Below are 13,759 nucleotides of genomic sequence, written 5' to 3'. Positions count from 1 at the left end.
TTCTTTGATGCGGTCATTATAACGCACCAAATGCATTTTTTTTAACGAGATGAGGAAACTGGTTTTTGATGCTGCTTTAGGTTCTTCAGATGACCATCGAGTCTATAGTAGGTCGTTGATGGTGCAGTAGGAGTTGATACTGAATATACACCATTTTCATTGTAAAATTTTTTTCCCTACAATTTAGCACTTTTTTTTAAGTTGAATGATTTCTCCAAAGAAGCTTCAAAGGTGCATTTTATGCATAAAACAATTTCAAATAAATTTTAATGCCTTCCTGGGGTCATTTTCATTTAGAGACGTTTGGAGTAATTTTTCAGGTCTTTCTAAATTTTGCTGTTGTCATTTTCAGGAATTCTCAACTACAACTCTCTTTTTGAATAGTCCTTGCATTTGACGTATTTTCATATTTTCCAGACTTTGATTATCATTCTATTAATTATCTTCCAGGCGTTTAAAAGAATTTTTAATGTTTTCCAGGCTTGTGACGTGATTTTTGAGCGTCTGTAAGGCCTTTAAAATTATTTTTCCGGCTATTACAAATGACCTTTCATGTTTTCCAGAATTACGAAAACATTTTTCATATTTCTCTGCTAACAGGAACCTGACGTAATTTTTAAAATATTCCAGAGATTTCGTAAGACGAGTTTTTCATGACTTCCTGGTATTTGACGTAATTTTTGATTTTAATATTATGTATTCCAGAAATTTGAATTTAACTTTGAAATTTTCCAATTTTTTTATTTTTTATTTAATCAGAGGCATTTCATGTAATTTTTAAAATCTTTCAGGAGATTCAACATTCTAGAAAATGTAATTTTAATTAAAAAGGGATAGAGCATGCGCATGCGACAAAGATAGTGAAACGTTATAAAATATTTTCTGTTATTGTGGTAAAAAACACAATAACAGAAAATGTAGTTCAAGATTATGTTTCTAAAAAAAGTAATTTAAAATCTGAAGACATTATGGTTAAGCAGTGCCAAGCAAAGAACATGAATGCCACATTTAATTGTTTTATGGTGGGCGTACACCCAGATGTAAAAGATTATTGTTTATGGGGAGTCATTCTGGCCAGAAGGGGTGAGCTTTCAAAGGTTTGATTTTTCTCTTGGGCGAAATTTTTTAGACAAACATCAAAGTTAATTGATCACAAGTTAGTACCTGATATTTGTACATCTTCCAAACCAAAAAGTAAACAAATCACCATAAACCTAAAAAACTCAAAGGATAGCAAGAAATTGCCAGATGGTCCAAACAGGGACAGTATATACTTATTGAACTTCCGGAGCATTAATAATAAATCACTTCAATTAGAAGTGCTTTTGGCCAAAGAAGAGCCTGATATTTTTTGTATCTCTGAGCATTGGCTACAGGGCAATGATATACAGTTTTTGGCCCTAATGGACTATCTACCAATTTGTTATTCATCTCGAACTGAGTTTAGAGGAGGAGGAACTGCCATCCTTGCAAAAACAAATACAGTTTTCCATCCTTTAATTGTTAAAACAGCTTGTGTTGAATGACAGTGTGAATTTTGCGTTTGTCAGTGTTTTATTTTAAATAGGTCTTATTATTTTGTTTGTCTGTACAGATCACCCTCGGGTAATGTTAATACTTTCTTGTCCATTTTAGATGAGTTGCTATACACTATATACATGGCCAACAGGTATCTGGTAGTCTGTGGAGATTTTAACATTAACTTTTTAGTAAACGATCAGAACTCCTCTCTTACCAAACAATTATTAGCTAGCTAGGGTTTAGCACCACACATACAAGGGTAAAACTAGGGTGGTAGGACAATTTGGCTCTAAAATTGATAATATTTTCAGCAATTTGGCTAAATGTCAGGTAACAAGTAATACATTATTCTCAGATATATCAGATCATTATGGTCGGAAACTCCATATAGAAATACCTAAAGAGAGTAAAAAACCAGTATTTATAAAGAAACGTTCATACACAGAAAACAACATTAACAAGTTTATTAATCTTTTAACACATGAATCCTGGGAAGATTGTTTTTATAATATTTTCTATTACTATTTTAATGTAACATTTCCTCTAAGTAGCCATAGAACAAAGGATCCTGATAAAAAATGGATAAACTCTGAAATTAAAAATTATTCTAGTCATATTAAAGATCTGTATGTATGGTACAAGGACACAAATAGTGAGGCAGCTTATAATCAATATAAAAAAGGAAAAAAAGAATATAAAAAATTTATTTCTAACTATAAAAGTTCTTTAAATGAAAACAAGATTATCTGTTCAAATAATAAAACTAAAACTGCTTGGACCATTTTCAATCAATGCTCAAATAAGTCAAGGTCATCTAAACCTGTCACCCTAAATTCTAGCAATAATGAAATTATTGAAAATTTGGATGAGATAGCTAACATATTTTTGAAGAAATTTAATGCTTCATCTCTTACTCCTTCATTTTCTGGTCAATTGCCTAAAGGAAGTCACATCCCTACTATTTTCCTCTTTCCCACAGATTCAAAGGAAGTTCAGCATATTCTATCGGCCTTGCCAAATAAATACTCTGCTGGTCTTGATGAAATACCAATAAACATACTCAAAAAAGCTATAGTCACCATATAAATGTGCCTCTAGCTCACATAATAAATGCCTGTCTGCACATGGGAATCTTTCCATCTAAACTAAAAAAGGCGAAAGTTCTTCCAATTTTTAAAAATAAGGGTGATGAGCAGGATGTAGAAAACTATCGACCAATTATTCACTTATAGGACCTAATTATTCACTTATAGGCCCAATCATTCAACCCAGTTGGCAGTTTTCAAGCTTATATTCTTTGTGATTGAAAATGTTGACAAAAAAGAAAAAGTTGCCGGACTCTTTTTCGATTTATCGAAAGCATTCGACACAATCAACCATGGTCTACTGCTGTCAATCCTTGAAAATTATGGACTGAGGGGAAACTATGCCAGACTTATATAGCCTCTTATTTAGATCAGAGGGAACAAACAGTTTGCCTTGGCTCTGGTAATGGTACATATGTTTACTCAGCGTCATCCTTGGTGGTACAGGGAGTGCCTCAGGGTTCAATTCTAGGCCCAGCACTATTCATATTATATGTAAATGGTCTCAGTGAGTGTTTTCCAGGGTGTTTTATCAACCAATATGCTGATGACACTTCCATAATCTTGTCCGAACATCTGATTGAAGAACTATCTGTCAGAGCTTCTCAGGTGGTAGAGAGGATGCAGGAGTGGTGTGACAATCATGCTATGAAGCTAAATGCTGATAAAACCGGGCTACTGACATTCTCCAAAATTTTACCTCAAAATTCCCTACTAGTAAAGTTTGAAAAAAAGTCTCTTTGAAAGTAGCTTCCTTAAAATTCCTTGGTATACAAATTGACTCCTGTCTCACATGGGTCCCACACATAGACACTCTTGGCAAAAAACTAAATAGTTTCTGCGCGTTAATAAGGCGTCTACGAGAAGAGCTTTCCCTAAATTGTCTGAAGCAACTTTACTATGCATCGGTCCAATCTCTTAATCACTTATAGTGTGATGTTTTGGGGATCTTCAACTGACGCCGTGTCAGTCTTTATAGCATAAAAACGCATCATAAGATGCATGCTCAGACTCACACCACAAACGTCTTGTAGGACTTATTTTACTAAGCTTGGTCTACTCACTGTTCCAGCTCTGTACATTCTTATGTTAGCTATTTTTGCAAAGAAACACCTGCATCTTTTTCAAACTAATGAAGATCATTATGCTGAGTGTATGTCTATTGTGACAAGGGGGAGAGCTGAACTTAGTGTCCCAACTCATCACTCTGTCTTTTTTCAAAGATCTCCTGCTTTTGCTGCTATTAAAACATATAATAGATTACCTCTCGCCCTAAGGCAAGAGAAAAATATCATGAAGTTTAGGAAAGACACTGCAAGGTATCTGTTGGGCAAGTGTATCTATAGTTTCCATTTATTTTAAATGTATATTATGATTAATATTAAATTTGTTTACTAATTTATTTATCTTCATAATGTATCATACTTGAGATACAAGTGGTAAGGTAATGCACCCATTATTATGTCCAACATTACCTTTTTGTTCTTACTATTTTTATTAGCAGTATGTACTGTGTAGATGTTATCAAATTTTAATTTTGTTTGTTTTGTGACGTTGCTATTATCTATTTTAATTTGATCTTGAAAGCAAGAAAGAAATTATGATTATTATATGACGTAAATAAGACAGTTTTGAAATTTGAAAATGGCGCCATATTGGAAAACAACTGAATTGAAGAGTGTATTCTGCTATAGGGAGGATTTTTAAACATAATTTGTAATTAAAAAAAAATGATTACTAGTAATGGAATTCTAGATAATGTTTTTAAAATCTTTCAGGAATTTTAAATTTTCCAAAATGCTTAGGCATACAGACTTTTGGAATCGTATTTTACCGCATTCCAGATATTTGACGGAAATTTTCAATTCAATTCAGGAATTTAACGCATATTCAGAAATTTTTCAGTAATTTTAAATATTTTTGTTATTTTCCAAAATCCGCTGTAATTTTCCAAACCTTTTGTATTACGATTATGTATTATAATTAGTCTATATTTCAGGTTTTAAAGCTAAAAACTGCAAGATTATAGCTTTCCCCACCAGTGCCCGTTGAACGTCCTGGGATTCTAGAGTTCATGGTATTATAGTACATTTTTTACTTAACTGCATAGTAAACAGATTAGCATTGGCTTTATGTTAAGAACCATAAAACGTCAACAATGTCAGTATTCTTCTCCATATCTGATATGATTATATGATTTTTTTTGACAGAAATTTTTAGTGAAAAAATAACAAAAATTTCAACAGCCTCTCTTCCTTCTTCTTCTTTATACACCTTGCCAGGATGATTGACATAATCGACAGCTAAACGTCAACAATGTCAGTATTCTTCTTCTTACTTTGTCTACAAGACATAAAAGCAATCACTTCTCTCTATGATTTTTTTTTTGTCAGAAATGTTACTATTTACACGAACTTCATAAATATACATGGACTGCCAATCCGTTGAGAAGTCAATGATCACTACTAGGTGGCCGCCATTTTGCGTGATTATGTTGGTCACTCTGACAAATATCAGTGACGTCAACTATAGAAAAACAAAATAATTAGTAATTTTTGGGAGGTTATTTTTACGAAAACAAAATAGAGAGTTACATTTAGTTAAGAATTTAAGACAGTTGCGTTAGCTCTGAGATTTTTCTTGCATTTGTTTAAGATTATTATTAAGAACCAATATAAAAATGGCCGCTACGAGGCAGCAGTTATTTTTGGTTATGGTGGTCAAATGTCAACAATGTCATTTTCTTCTTCTTTTCCTTCTCATTTGGGAGGATCTGACTTTTGTCTATTGTAACCTCCACGCCTTTTTTATTTAAAATGACATTATATAGAATGCCATGAACTTTTAGATTTGACAAATAAATAAATTATATTGGCCACTTTTTGTCGGATTGGTAGAAAATTTAAATCTTTATAACTCTTATATTCATTTTTTTGTTCTCATTTTTGACAGTTTTTAACATCAGTATTGTTCTTGGCATGTAATATATTCTATTTTTCTTAAATCCAAATCTAGTTAATGCCCCAAACGCTTGATATAAATCATGAGGGGCATCTAATAATAAACCACCTTCACGCGGTTTTTATTTATATTAAATTCATGGCGGGGGGAAAGAAGCCAAAGCCCTCGAGATTTAACTCGTTTACATTCGTACGTCTGTTTCCGGCATTAAAACGGCATAAAACGTACGTCCTAGCGCCTACTTATATCCGTTTTAATCGTGTTGGCACTATGTGATGAACTTTTCGGCCAAGGTTGCAATAATTTAACGTCTGCATTATCGATCGGCGTTTTTCATGGATGTCGCGGAACTTTTGCCAAGAAATTTTGAACATTGCCAACATATTTTATTAAACCTATGATAAACTTCTTTTTGTTTATTTTTTCTTCTTTTTGTTTATTTTTTCTTAGATTTCATACTTGTGCCCATTTAACCTAATTTAGAAGTTTTTTTTCCTTTTTTTATTTTAATTTGATTTGTTTTTCTTTTATTTTGTTATAATTTGTTGGTCTGCTGTGTATTTTTGGTAAACTGATATGGAAGCTAATACGGTTAAAAATGTTAATTTTGGGCATCTAAATGTCCGATCACTGTTTACAGGTTTTGATCATTTTGTAAATTTAATTACGTTAACCAATACTGACATTATGTGTATTTCTGAAAGCTGGCTGAGCGATTCTGAGGCTGATAATTTTCTGATCCCGAACTACAAATTATTTGTAAAGAATAGACGTGGTAGGGGTGGGGGCGTGGCTGTCTATGTACGACAGATTTTTGAAAGCTCTTTGGTTTTTGCTGACATTGACTTTTCTGATGATTTAGAGTGTTTATTTATTAAAGTAAATATAGGCAAAACAATTTTTCTTGTTGGAACAGTCTATAGACCACCAAGGTCAGATTTAGGGCGTTGTGTTGAATGTTTTGATGATATATTATCACATGCATGTCTACAGTATGAGAATATTATCATCCTGGGTGATGTTAATGTTAATCATTTTACAAATAATATTTTACTTGATTGTCTTACAGCTTATGATTTTACTCAGTTAATAAATGAGCCTACTCGTATTGCTGCTATGGCACAAACACTCATTGATGTTATCTATTTTAATAAACCCTCAAATGTTACAAGTACAGCAGTACTTAACGCTGATCTAATTAGTGACCATCAAGCTATATTCTGCAGTATCGAGATTGCGGCACGGAGTAGGGAGATAAAAACAAAACTCTATCGTAATTTTAAACATTTTAATAAAAAAATTATTTTTATAAGGACCTGAATAAAATTGTGTGGGATAATGTGTACTATATCAATAATCTAGACGAAAAAATTCAGTATCTTACTAGTAATATTTGCTCATTATTTGATAGACATGCACCCTTTACGACGTCAAAAATTTCTAAGCCTTATACCCCGTGGATAACTGCAAATGTGCAGCTTTTTATAAAAGAAAAAATAAGGCATTGTCAAGTTTTAAAAAATCTAAAAATTTGACTGATTGGGCATATTATAGACAGATGCGTAATCTTGTGGTGGGAATGATTAGGCGAGAAAAAAGAAATTATCTGCAATTTCATCAGAACATCAGAGATAGTAAACAGTTATGGAGAGCTATTAATAATCTAAGTCTAAAAAATGTCTCTAATCGTTCTATTCCTTTAAATCTCCGAGATCCAAACAAAATTAATGACTATTTTGCTTCAATTTATAGCCCGTTAGGTAGTTGCCCCGAAGAAGTTGCTAATTTTCAGAACAAACAGTTCAAACATGATCTAAATTTTTCATTTCGATTAGCCAAAGTTGAGGAAATTTCTAAAATAGTCTTAAGCCTAAAATCAAATGCACACGGTTGTGATTCAATATCAGCGTTAATGTTGCAACACTGTATTCCAAAGCTATCTCCACATATTACGCATATTATAAACTGTTGCCTAGAAACTGGGTATTTTCCGGGTATGTGGAAAATTTCTCTCTTAACACCTTTGGCTAAAATTAATAATCCAACTAATTTCAGCGACCTTAGACCTATTTCAATTATCCCGGTCATCGCTAAAGTTTTGGAAAAGTTTATACAGCAGCAAATTTATGACTTTCTCACCTCCAATAATATTATTCCGCATAAGCAATCTGGGTTTAGAAAACAACATAGCACGACATCTGTCTTACTAAACGTTACCCAAGAGATAATTTCTGCAATGGATAGAGGAGACTCCACAGCACTTATAATGCTTGATTTTTCCAAGGCATTTGACACCTTGGATCATCATTTGCTTTTGGCAAAATTGGCTTATTATGGCTTTGATAATGTTTCCCAAATGTTTTTTAAATCCTACTTATCCAACAGAAGGCAAATGGTGGTCTTGGAAGATCAGACTTTTTCAAATATCAAATATATAACATCTGGAGTACCTCAGGGATCTGTTTTGGGACCTCTCTTATTTCTAATGTATGTTTCGGATTTGTTTAAAGTTGTAAAACACTGCCAGATCCAGGGGTTCGCGGATGATATGCAAATTTATCATTCTTTTAAAGCTGAATCTGTATTGGAGGCATCAAATAAAATAAACGACGATCTTTCTAGAATTTCCTTCTTTTCCTCTCAAAATAATTTAAAACTCAATCCTTCAAAGTGTTGTGTTATGTGCTTTACTTCTAAGAACAAAAAAAGAATAGCATTGAACGGTTTAAAGCTTTTTGTGGGAGGTAATCAGCTAAGTATGGTTAAATGTGCAAAAAAACCTGGATTGCTTCTGGATGATGAATTGCGCTTTAAGTTACACGTTTCTAATGTTATTAAAAAGTCATACTATTCTTTAAAGCCATTGTATGCAAACAGAAATATAATTAATTTTAAGGTAAGGAAAAAACTGTGTGAGTCTTTAGTATTACCTATTATGAATTACTGCAATATTGTTTATTATCCATGTTTAGACAAAATCACTGCGTACCGATTGCAAAAGCTGCAAAATCAATGCTGCAGATTTATTTATGGACTGAGAAAGTATGATAGAGTCTCTGCAAGGCTATGTGAACTTAGTTGGCTGCGCGTGGAAAATCTATTCTCTTTGCAATTGGCGGTTTTTGTGCATAGACTGCTAGCGTCGTCTATTCCTCCCTACCTCCGCAAAAAACTTACTTTTCGGAAAAATTTACATGATGCAAATCTGAGATTTATAAATAAGTTGTCAATTCCTAGATATCGAACAGCCTTCTTTCGTCGTAGTTTTCTGTATAATGCTGTGGCAATTTACAATGACCTTGTTCCGAATCCTATAAAAGAAATGTCAGTAGCGGGTTTCAAGAAAAAACTAAAGCTGCATTTTTTAACAAAACAGAATAGCTAAATTGTCAGTAGGTATTTCTTATTTTATAATTTTTTGATTTTTATGGACCAATGGGTGTATATCTGTTTATTTTTATATTAATATTAGTGTTACTATTACAAATGTTAATTTTTTTTCTTTCTGTTGTGCTATCTAAAATAATTTTGCTTACTTTTTTTAAATAGGTTAAGTAGATTAGCCTTTGGCTAGACTTCGCCTATGTACACTATTGAAAAGTACAAATAAAGCCATTATTTATTTATTTATTTATTTATTTATATTTCTAAAATAAATTTGACATCGAGGGGGAGAGGGGCAATTTAGCAGCACTATTATTATGCGAAACTGAATAAATGTCGACCAAGCAAAACAATCGGTTTACATAATCGGCCGCATTTAATTAATTCACGTGGCCAACTACCGGATCTGCATTTTCGAAACGACCATAAAAAGTGAAATTATTTACGCACATATTGTATTTTAATTGTAAAAGTTGGATAATGTGTAGATTATAATCATAATAAAACGGGATTAATTACGGTTATTTTGTGTTAGGAAAGTGAGGAAGCAGTGCTGAGAGAGATGAAATATTTGGGACTTACGTCATAAGGTCTCACTATCTTTGTCAAGCAGTATCTAGAATGCAATAACCACGGATGTCAAATGTCGTTCTTCTTCTCCTTTTTTTCAAAGTGTCACTTCTGTCAAATCAAAATGATATTTTGCTAAGGCCATCCAGCTCAAGAAGAAGAAAAACGACTGCCTCTATAAAAAATCAAATAAGTCGATCTTCTTCGAATACATATTCGGAAATACACGAAACTTTACCTATATGGCATAACACGTTCCTTAATACAGTGAAATTCCTCTTAGCGGACAGCTCTCAATACTGGACTTGTCCTATTGTATGTAATTGTCCTATTTTTTGTCACCAGATTTTAAGGCTCCGCTACCTATCTTCTAGCCACACAGCTGAGGGGCAGCGGTGAGAGACGCGGTAGTAATAAATGTCTATTTTAGAACGGTTGATAAAATTTCAGGCACCCTCTTACGCCGGGATCCGATGTAATTTCAGGGTTGGCCTACATAAATTTGGTGCAGGTTATGCAAGTATAATTATATACCTGCATTACTATCTAATAATGCTATTATATAATTATGCATTTTGGTTTTTTTTTTGTTTAGTGCGTGATAGTTCCGGGATGTAGCCGTGTGGTTTCGTTGCGATCATTTTTTGCATTTTATTTTGGTGGTTACATACTGAAAAACTTAAAAGTGTTCCTGTGTTTTCATTAGTATTTTTTTTGAAATACTTGTAAAATATGGATGCTAAAAGAAAAGGATTAAAAGGCCGACTTAGGTTAAATGTAGTTAGAAAACGCCCAGGTCCGAAAAAAGGACAGATTGTAAGTATATATGTAATTACAATGTTTTTTGATTTCATAATTATAATTTTTAATCTCCGTTAAATTACTATTGCTCTTTGGTAAGAAATAAAAAAAAGTACGATCCGCACCGAAGCACTATGTTGGCAGAATCATGACGTGCGCATTGTTCATTTTAGAGAAATTTAAAATATCATGTTTATTTAACAATTTAACGTAAATAGTTTTTTTATTAGTCCTTTGTTTTTTCTTTAATCTGCCTAAACATTACCTGTCCATTTTAATAGACATTGGGACTTAATCACCACAATTTGTTATTACCGTCTTTGTTTGTTTTAGGTGTATTCGGCCGAAAATAGTTTTTGAGGCCTGGAGAAGACGACGAAAAGTTAGACAAAATTTTGAATCTTATCCAGGACGACTCAGACTGTGGAATGTCCGACGACGAAGGGAAAACTGAAGATCTGGATATTGAAAACAACCAGCAAGAAGATGAGGCTGAAAATGTTGAGTCTAGCAGTGAAGATGAGGAGGACAACCTTCCTCTTAGTGTCGTTAAAAATAATTTAACAACTTCCAATGAAGTTCCAATTTCTTCAAGGAGAGCTGTTTGGAAGAAAAATCCTGTATTCTCACCTCAGGAATTTGGAGATTCCTCTCCTGCTGAATCTGATTGTGAAAGTCGAAGTACATGGGCCGCAAAAGACTACCTCGCAATGTATATTAATGATGAACTTTTTCAAACAATGTGTGACTGTACAAATGCTAGATATGTTGAATTAAAAGGATTATCTCTGAAACTTAACGTTAAATGAGATAAAACAATTTTTTGGCGTAGTATGCCTAATGTCCTGTTTAAAGTATCCAAGGATTAGACTGTACTGGGCCAAAACAACTAGAGTTTCAGCGATTGCAGATGTTATGGTCAGAGACAGATTTTTTGCGATAAGGCGCAAGGCAAAAATACATTTTTGGAAAATACAGCTAAAAATCTTGGCATTGGGCCGTCTGCTGTTGTTCGGTTGGTAGAGACCTTACTTCCAGGATCACATATTTACCACGACAGATATTTTACAACCATTCCACTTCTTGATTGAATACCTCCATGAACGGAATTTGTATAGCACTGGTACCATAATGAAGTCACGTATACCAGCAGCTGTTCACTTGACACCTGACAAAACGTTGGCAAAAATGGCTCGTGGAACCTCGTAACAGTTTAAAAGGGAGGATGGCAAGTTGGTTGTTATGCAATGGTATGATTTAAAATCTGTTCTAATGGCATCTACGGCTTTAGGAAGTCAACCAATCAATGAGTGCAAGCGATGGTTAAAAAAGATGGAAAATAACTCCAAGTCTCAAGACCTGAAATTGTGGCAAAACACAATGACTGCATGGGTGGAATTGATCTCATAGATAGAATGATCAGCTACTACAGAATTCAAGCAAGGTCAAGAAAATGGACAGTAAGAACAAATTTCCATTTTTTTGATTTGGCAATGGCAAACTCTTGGGTTCTTTATCGGAGAGATAAATAATTTTTTAAAACACATCCCCGAAAAGTTCAGCAATTTCTTGAATTCAAAATAGAGATTGCCACATACTTGCTAACAAGACAGCCTGATGCTGCAATAGATATGCCACGAAGTATGGCTACTAGAAAAAACCCAGCAGGAAATATCATGGTTGACTCTTTATCTCCAAATTCAACTAATAGAAAAAAACGCGAACATTTTCCTGAAATAGATTCTGAGATAAAAAATTCTGTAAGATGCAAATTAAAAAATTGTAATAGAAAAACTAAATTTTATTGTGATACTTGCGAAACTTTTTTATGCATAGCAAGCAATAGAAACTGTTTCAAAGAATTTCATTCTAAACAATTTTGAAATAACTGCATTTTTCGTTTTTTTTTCAGTAAAACTTGTATTTTTTTTAATGTTGTATGCAAAAATATAATATTTTCTGAATTCTTAAGCTATGTTGACATTTTTATATTTTTATTTTTAAAATGTTAGTTTAAAATGAAGCATGTATTTCTTATTTTAAGAATTTAAAATGTTTTTGTTTATTCTATTTTTTCTAGGGATTAAGACCCAATTTCCACTTAAATGGACACCAGTTTTTTTGTTAACTATAAAAAAAAATAAAAAAAAGTTATTAACAAAAGTTGTTTCTTTTTACACTTAAGTGACATCAATTTTCTGAAATGTGGCTTTCTATGGTATCATTGGAAAGCATTTTTCAAAAGCTTCAAGATGATCTATTACTCGACCCCCTTTCTATTTAAGATTTTAGGGGTGTATCTCACCCTGTCCAAGGGGTGCAGATAAAGGTGGGATAATATGCTTCTTTTTGTTCCCCCTTCGTGTTATCGAAACTGTTTTGAGCGTTTTTTTATTCCAGTTTTTCGTTCCTAATATAAATGGTCATTTCAAGTTTTTAAATTGTCACCCCGTATATTATTCCATTCCTAAATATTCCTAATCACTACAATAAGTTCCTTTTTTTTAAATCACTTCCTTTTTAAGAATTGCCAAATAGAGAATAAAACCCTTAAATTCATATAATTTTTACCATCCAAGAAATTTGGAATTTAAGAGAGATTGATAGAAAACTGGAATAATCCTGTATTTTTTAGGCTATTTTAATAATAGTGTTGATTTAATTTAATAGGCTTTAGTAATCTGAATTTTTATTATCAGCGCAATTAATTAATTTAATACATTTATTAAATTAATTTACTGCCATATTCATAAAATCATAATGATTAAAAATAACTTTTTCCTTAAAAAATAGTAGGTACCTAGTTGATTCAAATATGCCTTGACTAACATATAGATCTGATTCCAATATGACTCTTATATTTAAATTTAAATAAAATATTTAGAATACGAACCTGAAAACCTCCCATCTCATCAAGTATCAAGTACTCATACAATCAGCAGAGGCCGCCACGTCGCTGCTAGTAAAAATGCACTTGTAAGGCTCTCGAAATCCGCGAATATTTCAGCAATGGTTTAACTTTTTTTTTTTAAATTTGACTAGCCTTTAGACAAAGGTTTGGTCGACGTCTATAATTATGTTTAAACTTAATTTAAAATTTATAATTACTCTTAAATGGCGTTTGAATATTAACAATGTTTGATTAACAAATTTATATATTTCTAGGCATATCCTTAGATTTTCATATAATTACGGACATGTGTTGATCCTTTATCCATAAAATAAAAAAAAAATGGAGTCAAAAAGTCTAACGGTTTTCAAATTATACCCGGATTTCTAAACCCTTAAAATGATATTTTCGCATGGCCGTAATGCGGAGCCTTAAAGAACAATTTCCTATTAAATAAATTCTCATTAGCGGGCGCTCTGTCGGACGGACAAGGACAAAAAGTTTAAAACGCGCAAAATTCCCCAACAACGGACACGGATCTCCGAAA

At 32.7% G+C, this 13,759-nt stretch overlaps 1 protein-coding gene across 1 annotated transcript in view; it reads right to left on the bottom strand.

The window, feature by feature from the left end:
* Positions 1-13,759, bottom strand: part of LOC126739016 (fasciculation and elongation protein zeta-2) — a 72,353-nt gene that overhangs the window by 35,026 nt on the left and 23,568 nt on the right. The window lies entirely within an intron of this gene.

This window comes from Anthonomus grandis, chromosome 7 (assembly GCF_022605725.1).
Source record: "Anthonomus grandis grandis chromosome 7, icAntGran1.3, whole genome shotgun sequence".
Lineage (NCBI taxonomy): Eukaryota > Metazoa > Arthropoda > Insecta > Coleoptera > Curculionidae > Anthonomus > Anthonomus grandis.
Note: the sequence above shows the minus strand (reverse complement) of the source record. Positions and strands in the feature narration are given on the sequence as shown.